At 36.0% G+C, this 9322-nt stretch overlaps 1 pseudogene; it reads right to left on the bottom strand.

Moving 5' to 3' along the window:
• Window positions 1-4762: 4762 nt before the first annotated feature.
• On the bottom strand, window positions 4763-6565 carry LOC104115178 (NADP-dependent alkenal double bond reductase P2-like; annotated as a pseudogene).
• Between the last annotated feature and the right edge of the window lie 2757 nt (window positions 6566-9322).

The raw sequence follows: 9322 nt of genomic DNA, 5'->3' as shown, positions 1-9322 counted from the left end.
CAAAATTTACAATATTTTTCATCTCAAATGTATAACAGTCCTATGAAGATTTCATCTGGTGGTGTCAAATACGCGCGTTGAGGTGATTTTGGGCGGTTTAAAATGGGATGAGTTAATAAATGGGTAAGTCATTGGGCGGGTCACCTAATGACCTACCCAAAAATTACTTGGGTTGAGATGGCTGAGTCAAGATGGGCTAAAATTTGGGTCATAACTCAACCCGCCAACTCTTTAATTAATATATGTTATTTTCTTATGAATTGTTTAATTATCAAATAAGACTTTTTTTTTCTTTTATTATGGTCATATATAACATATCAAACAAACAAAGAATTATTATAAGAATATTTTAGTGAAATTCAAAAATAGCCAGATTTACAATTGATAATTGAAAAATAGCCACATTTTTAAAAGTAATTAAAATTTAGCCACTTTTCATGTAAAGATAAAATATGAACAAAAACACTCTTAAAAATCCGGAAATATTCAAGCATAATATACTGGAATTCGAATTTTTTACATATGAGCTCCCAACATAATATGCTGTAATTTTATAATGTGCTGAAGTTCTATCATAATATGCTGGAAGGTTATGTACAGGAGCTCCATAATCTCGCATATTATGCTGGAACTTTCCGTGTGCTGGAGTTCCAACAAAATATGATGAAAGTTTATACGTAAGAGCTCCATAAGCATTCCGAAATTCAGCAAAACAGTGGCTTTTTTTAATGACTTTATAAATACTGGTTATTTTTTAATTTACCGGTCCGAAAACTGACTAGCCGGTGCTATTACTTATGGATCAATTTAGACTAAAAATCAGCCCAACTTTATATGGGCTGAATTCAACAAATAGACGGGTCAATGATGGGCCCGAGGGTTGGGGATCAAATGGGTTGTGCTCAAATTGACACCTCTGATTTCACCTATTATAGATTCAAGTTTGAGAAGAATTTTAATTATCACTACCTAATTCAAGAGTATAACAGTTCGTCGAAGTAATTGGGACGTAGTTGTAATAATAAGTCTAATTTTTACTTAAAACTTAGCCTCCTATCACAGTGTTTCGCTACTCCATTAAACATAATGCACATCAAATACAGATCATATCCAGATTTGAAACTCTGGACATTATATTGACACCACCTAGGGGAGAGCACTAATGACCTCAATGTCGGTTTTTCAAGTAAATGGTCAGTGTTGATCGCTATTTCTTTCCCCTTTTAAATTGTATTTATCCATTTTACTTCCGCTCCAATGGGAAACCTACCAAGCTTAGTACTGTCTTCTTTCCTTTTCTTGGGTTTTTTCCCTTCTAAGTTTTTCTTTAACTTTTTTATGCGCTAGATTTTAAGGTGGAGTTAGACTCAAAGTTTATTTTCTTTATTATGGTATCAGATGTTGGGTCTCCTATCCTATATTATTCACGCTTCAGTTGTCGGTCTGGGCGTGTGGGGTGTTGAATTTCCACATCTGTGGGTTAATGGATCTTTGATCTCGTTATATGGTTAAAGCAATCCGCATTGACAGGACACTCTTTGCCCAGTGTCCCATTATGCTAGCATATGGTTCTGCTACTGTATATAAAAAGCACTATAAAAACAGCTCTTAGCAATGCTTTCTGACCTTCCTCACTATTTAGTATTCTATATTTTCGTTACGCGTTTGTGCTATCCAGGCCGGGATTCTTGGAAATTTTAAGATATTTGATGTTTGGAACACTTTAGTTGAGTATTTTTCCATTCTAACTTTGATGTTTGGAAGTTTCTTGCTATTCGAATCGCGTTTGCGGAGGAAGAAGATGAAAGAGAGAGATAGAGGAAGGAAAAGTAGAGCTAATATAGGTACGGAACCATGGCTTCCATATCTATTCTTCTTCTACTAACAATGGAAGAAAGAGATGACTTTTGTGCCTATGTATTGGAAAAGTGAGTGTGAAAGTGCATTTATATATATGATGAGCTTAAGCTAATTGTAACTTTAGAATCAGAAAATGAACAACAACATGACAAGTTGAAGGATATAGTTGAATATGATAATTGAAGGAAATCTTGGAATAGTTGCGCGGAATTTTGACATTTGTTGTGCTTTAAATAAACAAGACAAGATTTGCCCGACGTGACTCATAAGACTTATTCTCTACTTTGTTTTAGAGATATATTTTATCAATATTTATTTTAGAATCATAATGCTCTCCACTTTAACTATGAGTTCTAATAGATCATTTTTTCTGCGTCTATTGTCGATATCTTAGATCAGTAAACCATTGGTGATATATATTGTCTAGCCCTCTGGATATGTCAATAAAACATTGACTTCTTGGCCACCTTTGTTTTTGCTTTTTTTGGTTAACATTTTCAAAAATAGGATGAGTTATTCTGTTCTTTAGTACTTTATTAGAACTAATAAAGTGGTGAACCCCCTACTTTTGAGAAATATAGCATATACACCTTTCTTTAGTTAATTTAATAAACGAAAAAGGATCTCCTCTAGTATCATCAATAGTTTAAATAAGCCCTCTATACTATTAGAACATTAGAGCCCTTGTCGTTTTACTATTAAACACAAATACCCTTATTTTAACAAATGGGTCACGTTGCAACACCAAACTCATCCGGTTAGTTTTAATATAGATCCGACCCAAACCCATTACACGACCCTAAAATACTAGAACCTTCACCCTTATTAATGTGTGAACCCTAATTTGTTCACTCATTTTTGGTTCCAGCAATAAAAGCTCTTTGTCCCTCCCTCTCTTCCACAACTGAAATGCTATAACTTCTCATTCTATTTCTTTGTTCTTCTTCGTTTATCTGATAATCTTGGTTCAATGTCTAGTTCTAGTGTTACATCGAGAAGGAGGTGCTATTGTGGGGAGATTGCGAACGACTTCACTTCGACGACTACAAACAACCCCGGAAGGAGATTCTACAAGTGTGCTAAACCTGAAGTAAGTTTGAATTTTGCTTGTGATTCATTACTCGTCGATACATTTAAAGTTTAATATTTTCTGCTCTTTAACATAATTATTGATTGTATTTGTAAGAATGAGTCATGTGGATATTGGGAATGGCAAGACGAAGCCCTCCCGGACAAAGCGTTGATAGTAATCAATAATTTCAAATCTAAATTAGATGCTGCCAATATCAAAATCAGGACGCTGAATATGTTGTTGGATGCGTGCAAGCTTGAAAGGACAAATTGATGGAAAAAGTTGATGTTTTGGAGGATATAAATGATGTTGAAGTGAATAAAGCAAGGGAGATGGAAGTGAAAGTGATGCAGATGAAGATGTTCATTATGGTTGCATTTGCACTGTTAGTCGGATTTGTTGTGGCATTGTTGATGAAATGAATCTTGCATTTTGTGTAGTGCAGTAGGGTTTTGATGAAGTTAATTGTTGTAAAATCCAGATTTTCATGAATATTTTGTGTTGGTCAGCTTGGTTGTAATACCTTATATGGCATGTTAATGTCGATTTTAACAGAATATGGCACAAATATGGACATCTTGGTTGTAATACCTTTCATTTTCGAATTTATTGTGTTGGTCAGCTTGGCTGTAATCACTAATTATAGTTCTTCATATGGCATGTTAATGCCCAGTTTAACAGAATAATGTGGATTTAACAGAAAAAACTGGGCAATTATGGTTCTAATACAATAAAAAACTGGGCAGTTCACTAACAGTAAAAATCTGGGCATCCACTCTAATGCAGTAAATTCATTCTATGATACAGTAATTAGAGAACATGAAGTTCTGAATATAGAACAACTTTAGAACAGAATAATGACCCTAATGCAGTAAAAAAATTGGGCAGTTCACTAACAGTAAAAATCTGGGCATCCACTCTAATGCAGTAAATTCATTCTATGATGCAGTAATTACAGAATATGAAGTTCTGAATATAGAACAACTTTAGAACAGAATAATGACTCTAATGCAGAAAAAACTAGGCAGTCAGACCACTAACAGTAAATAACTGAGCAGTAACTTCACTAACATTAAACAAGCAGTAACAGTCAATAGTCAATACAGTAATTACATATCAGAAGTACTGTTAATGCAGTAATTACATATCATCAAAAATAGTAAAGATAGTAAGTCATACTGATGATTGGATGTCATATTGTAATCCCAAAAACTAACACAACCTAAATCATACTATGACATCTAATTCAGTTACCAGTACCAATATTAACAGAATCATGTATTTATCTGTTTTTTTTTTTTTGTATTTTTTTTTTTACAAGGTAAGATTAATCGATGTAAACCAGCTGAAATTGGAAAGGGTATATCCAAAAAAGATATGTGCATCACAGAGAGTGTAATGAACAGATAAAGTCCAACATAGCTACTTCAATTTCTTCTCAGTTAGAGGAAGCATAACCCGTTTGATTTAAAACTGTTAAACTCATTAGTGAAATTACAATTTCGTTTTAATATATGTAGCATTGACCTATGATACCTGAAGAGAAAATGATGAAATGAAAATTAAGCAACAAGAACAATAATAGTCTTACTTTTGAACCAGCTAGTTGCGGTCAGTTATAAGCAAAATAAGGAGAAGAAAAAAGAAAAAAGAAAGTAAGGAAAAACTCAAGAAAGTTTTATTATTAGTTCAAGAGGGAATAATATTTAAAAAGCAGAACAATGAAAACACAATATAGCGAATCCACCCGAACCAAGTGGATTTTATTCAAACTGATAACAAAACTCAGCCTTTTCAGAACGAGTTGTTGCCAGTGAAAAAACAAGCAAAAGATACAAATATTATGGGAAGCATGCAATTGCAATAACATCAAATGATCGTCGTCTTCGTTCTTTGAAATGCATGTCTAGTCCTCTGCGACAACGATGACTCCCTTGCCAACATTTTCTCCATGAAATATTCCAATTAAAGCAGCAGCTGCATTTTCCAATCCATCAGTTTGATCTTCCTTATAGTATATATTTTCACATTCTAGCATTGCTGCAACCTTGTCGACAAATCCATCGTAATGGTTCAAATGATCCTTAACAATATGAAACCCTTCCATTGTAATCCGTTTGGTGATGAGCTGAAATAAGTTGTGAATACCATCTGGTTTTTCAAGATTATACTGAGATATCATTCCAGAAGCAACGATCTTACTATTAGCATTCATGTGCAATAGAGGGGCCTCCCACATTGTCAAAATATAAGTCAATGCCATTTGGACAATGCCTGAAATTAATTAATTAATTAATTAATGTGATCAGATACAACAGAAAATTATATATATATAAAAAAAAAGGAGTCGGGGGTTAATTTCTCATACTAACCTTGTTAAAGCTGCACTTATATCCGTTTCTTTTTTGTAGTTGAAAGCATCATCAAATCCAAATTCATTCTTTAATAAACGAACCTGCAAAGTCAAGTAAATAAACAATTAATTAATTCATTCATGTTATAATATTAAGGGTCCATCCCATAATTAAGGAAAAAATTGATTCTTTTCTTTCTTAATGTCAAATAAGGTAGGCAGCAGAAAGAAAATGTCAAACTTCTTAGGCGGAAGAAAGAAAAATTTTGCATTGCAAATTTTCAATCAATCCTTCGTTTTGATTGGTTGAAGAGGTAGGCTATTTCTCCTATAAAAGGAGAGCTTCGGCTTCTTCATTTCACCACACCAACAAAGAGAGAAAGAAAGAGTGAGACATCACAGACAGGATATAAGAAAATAGTCTGTAAGAAAAATAGAGAGTGAGCGATATGGTAGTGAGGTGGGAATATCAAAAGAGAGTTATTTCTGTTGAGTGTTGTAGTGGTCTTTAGAGTATTTTACTCGGACCTACAAAGTATAAAATTCCTTGCCATAGTGATATCAGTTGCTCGACTTGGGGCCGTGGATTTTTTCCTTATTCAAAAGGGTTTTCCACGTAAAAATCTTGGTGTCGTTGTCATCTTTTTATTCTTGTTAATTATCGTATCTCGGTGCTACGTTATTATTCCGCTTTTATTACCGTGCATATTATTTCTGTGGGAGGGTTTATTCCCAACAACTGGTATCAGAGCCCAGGTTCTGCTCGTTCATAGAAATACTATTCACTGTCAGTAGTACTATACTCGGTGAAAAATAAAAATGTCCGGAGTAAAGTACGAGGTAGCAAAATTTAACGGAGATAACGGTTTTTCAACATGGCAAAAAAGGATGAGAGATCTACTCATCCAACAAGGATTACACAATGTACTAGATGTTGAGGCCAAAATGCCTAATACCATGAAAGCTGAGGATTGGGCCTGACTTAGATGAAAGGGTTGCTAGTGTAATCATGTTGCACTTATCAGATGATGTGGTAAATAACATCATTGATGAAGACACCGCATGTGGCATTTGGACAAGGTTGGAAAGCATATACATGTCCAAAACGCTAACAAATAAATTGTACCTGAAGAAGCAACTATACGCCTTACACATGGGTGAAGGTACGAATTTTTTGTCACATTTAAATATATTTAACGGACTAATCACACAGCTCGCCAATCTCGGAGTAAAAATCGAGGAAGAAGATAAAGCCATCTTGCTATTGAACTCGTTGCCATCTTCGTACGATAATCTGGCAACAACTATCCTGCACGGTAACACTACCATTGAGTTGAAAGATGTCACACCGGCTCTTCTACTCAATGAGAAGATGAGAAAGAAGCCTGAAAATCAAGGACATGCTCTCATCACAGAAGGTAGAGGCAAGAGTTATCAAAGGAGTTCGAGCAACTATGGTAGATCCGAAGCTCGTGGGAAGTCTAAGAACCTATCCAAATCAAGAGCTAGAAATTGCTACAATTGTGATTAACTAGGTCACTTCAAAAGAGATTTTCCAAATCCAAGGAAGGGCAAAGGTGAAACTAGTGGCCAGAAAAATGACGACAACACAGCCGACATGGTGCAAAACAATGATAATGTTGTCCTCTGTATAAACGAAGAAGAGGAATGCATGCACTTATCAGGTCCAAAGTCGGAATGGGTGGTTGATACAGCAGTATCTTACCATGCCACATTGGTAAGAGATCTTTTTTGCAGATATGTAGTAGGTGATTTCGGCCCTGTGAGAATGGGTAATACAAGTTACTCAAATATTGCGAGGATTGGTGACATTTGTATCAAGACAAATATCGGATGCACATTTGTTCTGAAGGACGTGTGATATGTACCTGATTTGCGGATGAACTTGATCTCGGGAATTGCTTTAGACCGAGATAGATACGAGAACTATTTTACAAATTAAAAGTGGAAACTCACCAAGGGATCATTGGTGATTGCAAAGGGAGTTTCTCATGGCACGTTGTACAGGACAAATGCAAAAATATGCCAAGGTGAATTGAATGCGGCACAATATGAGATTTCTGCAGATTTGTAGCACAAAAGAATGGGTCATATGAGCGAGAAGGGATTGCAGATTCTTGCCAAAAAATCACTCATTTATTATGCCAAAGGTACAACGGTAAAACCCTATGACTACTGTTTATTTAGTAAGCAGCATAGAGTCTCATTTCAGACATCGTCTGAAAGAAAATTGAATATACTTGATTTGGTATATTCTGATATTTATGGTCCAATAGAAATTGAATCGATGAGTGGTAACAAATATTTTATTACTTTTATTGATGATGCTTCACGAAAATTATGGGTTTATATTTCCAGAATTTTCATGCTATGGTGGAAAGAGAGACAGGCCAAAAGCTAAAGCGTCTCCGAAGTGACAATGGAGGTGAGTACACATCAAGGGAATTTGAAGATTACTGTTCGAACCATGGGATCAGACATGAAAAGATATTTTTTGGAACCCCACAACACAATGGCGTAGCCGAAAGGATGAACCGCACCATTGTGGAGAAGGTGAGAAGCATGCTCAGAATGGCTAAACTAGCTAAGTCATTCTGGTGTGAAGCAGTTCAGACAGCCTGTTACCTTATCAATAGGAGTCCATCAGTTCCTTTGGCGTTTGACATCCCAGAGAGAGTTTGGACCAACAAGGAGGTGTCCTACTCGCATCTGAAGGTGTTCGGTTGTAAAACTTTTGCACATGTACCAAAGGAGCAGAGAACAAAGCTGGATGATAAATATGTTCCTTGCATATTCATCGGATATGGAGATGAAGAATTGGGATACAGATTGTGGGATCCCATAAAGAAGAAGGTTATCAGAAGCAGAGATGTAGTCTTCCGAGAAAGTGAACTTGGAACTACTAATGATATGTCAGAGAAGGCCAAGAATGGTATTATTCCTAACCTTGTTACTATTCCTTCTACTTCTAACAATCCCACAAGTGCACAGAGTACGACCGACGAGATTGCTGAGCAAGGGGAGCAACCTGGTGAGGTTATTGAGCAGGGGGAGCAACTTGATGATGATGTCGAGCAAGTGGATCACCCCACTCAGGGAGAAGAATAACCTCAACCTCTGAGGAGATCAGAAAGGCCAGGGGTAGATTCAAGCAGGTACCCTTCCACAGAGTATGTCCTCATCAGTGATGAGGGGGAGCCAGAAAGTCTTAAGGAGGTGATGTCCCATCCACAAAAGAACCAGTGGATGAAAGCCATGCAAGAGGAGATGGAATCTTTGCAGAAAAATGGCACGTACAAGCTGGTTGAACTTCCAAAGGGTAAAAGACCACTCAAATGTAAGTGGGTCTTTAAACTCAAGAAAGGTGGAAATGGCAAGCTAGTAAGATACAAAGCTCGATTGGTAGTAAAAGGCTTCTAGCAGAAGAAAGGTATTGATTTTGACGAAATTTTCTCACCTATTGTCAAAATAACTTCTATTCGAACAATCTTGAGCTTAGCAGCTAGCCTAGATCTTGAAGTGGAGCAGTTGGATGTGAAAACTGTATTTCTTCATGGAGATTTGGAAGATGAGATCTATATGGAGTAGCCAGAAGGATTTGAAGTAGCTGAAAGGAAACACATAGTGTGCAAACTGAATAAGAGTCTTTATGGGTTGAAGCAGGCACCAAGGCAGTGGTACAAGAAGTTTGACTCATTCATGAAAAGTCAAACTTACACAAAGACATATTCTGATCCATGTGTATACTTCAAAAGATTTTCTGAAAATAACTTTATTATATTGTTGTTGTATGTGGATGACATGTTGATTGTAGGAAAAGATAAGGGGCTGATCGCAAAGTTGAAGGGAGATTTATCCAAGTCATTTGATATGAAGGACTTGGGCTAAGCACAACAAATTCTAGGTATAAAGATAGTTCGAGAGAGAACAAGCATAAAGTTGTGGCTGTCTCAGGAAAAGTACATTGAACGTGTACTGGAATATTTCAACATGAAGAATGCTAAGCCAGTCAGCAC

The sequence above is a fragment of the Nicotiana tomentosiformis genome, chromosome 6 (genome assembly GCF_000390325.3).
Source record: "Nicotiana tomentosiformis chromosome 6, ASM39032v3, whole genome shotgun sequence".
Lineage (NCBI taxonomy): Eukaryota > Viridiplantae > Streptophyta > Magnoliopsida > Solanales > Solanaceae > Nicotiana > Nicotiana tomentosiformis.
This window is presented reverse-complemented; position numbering and strand designations above follow the sequence as displayed.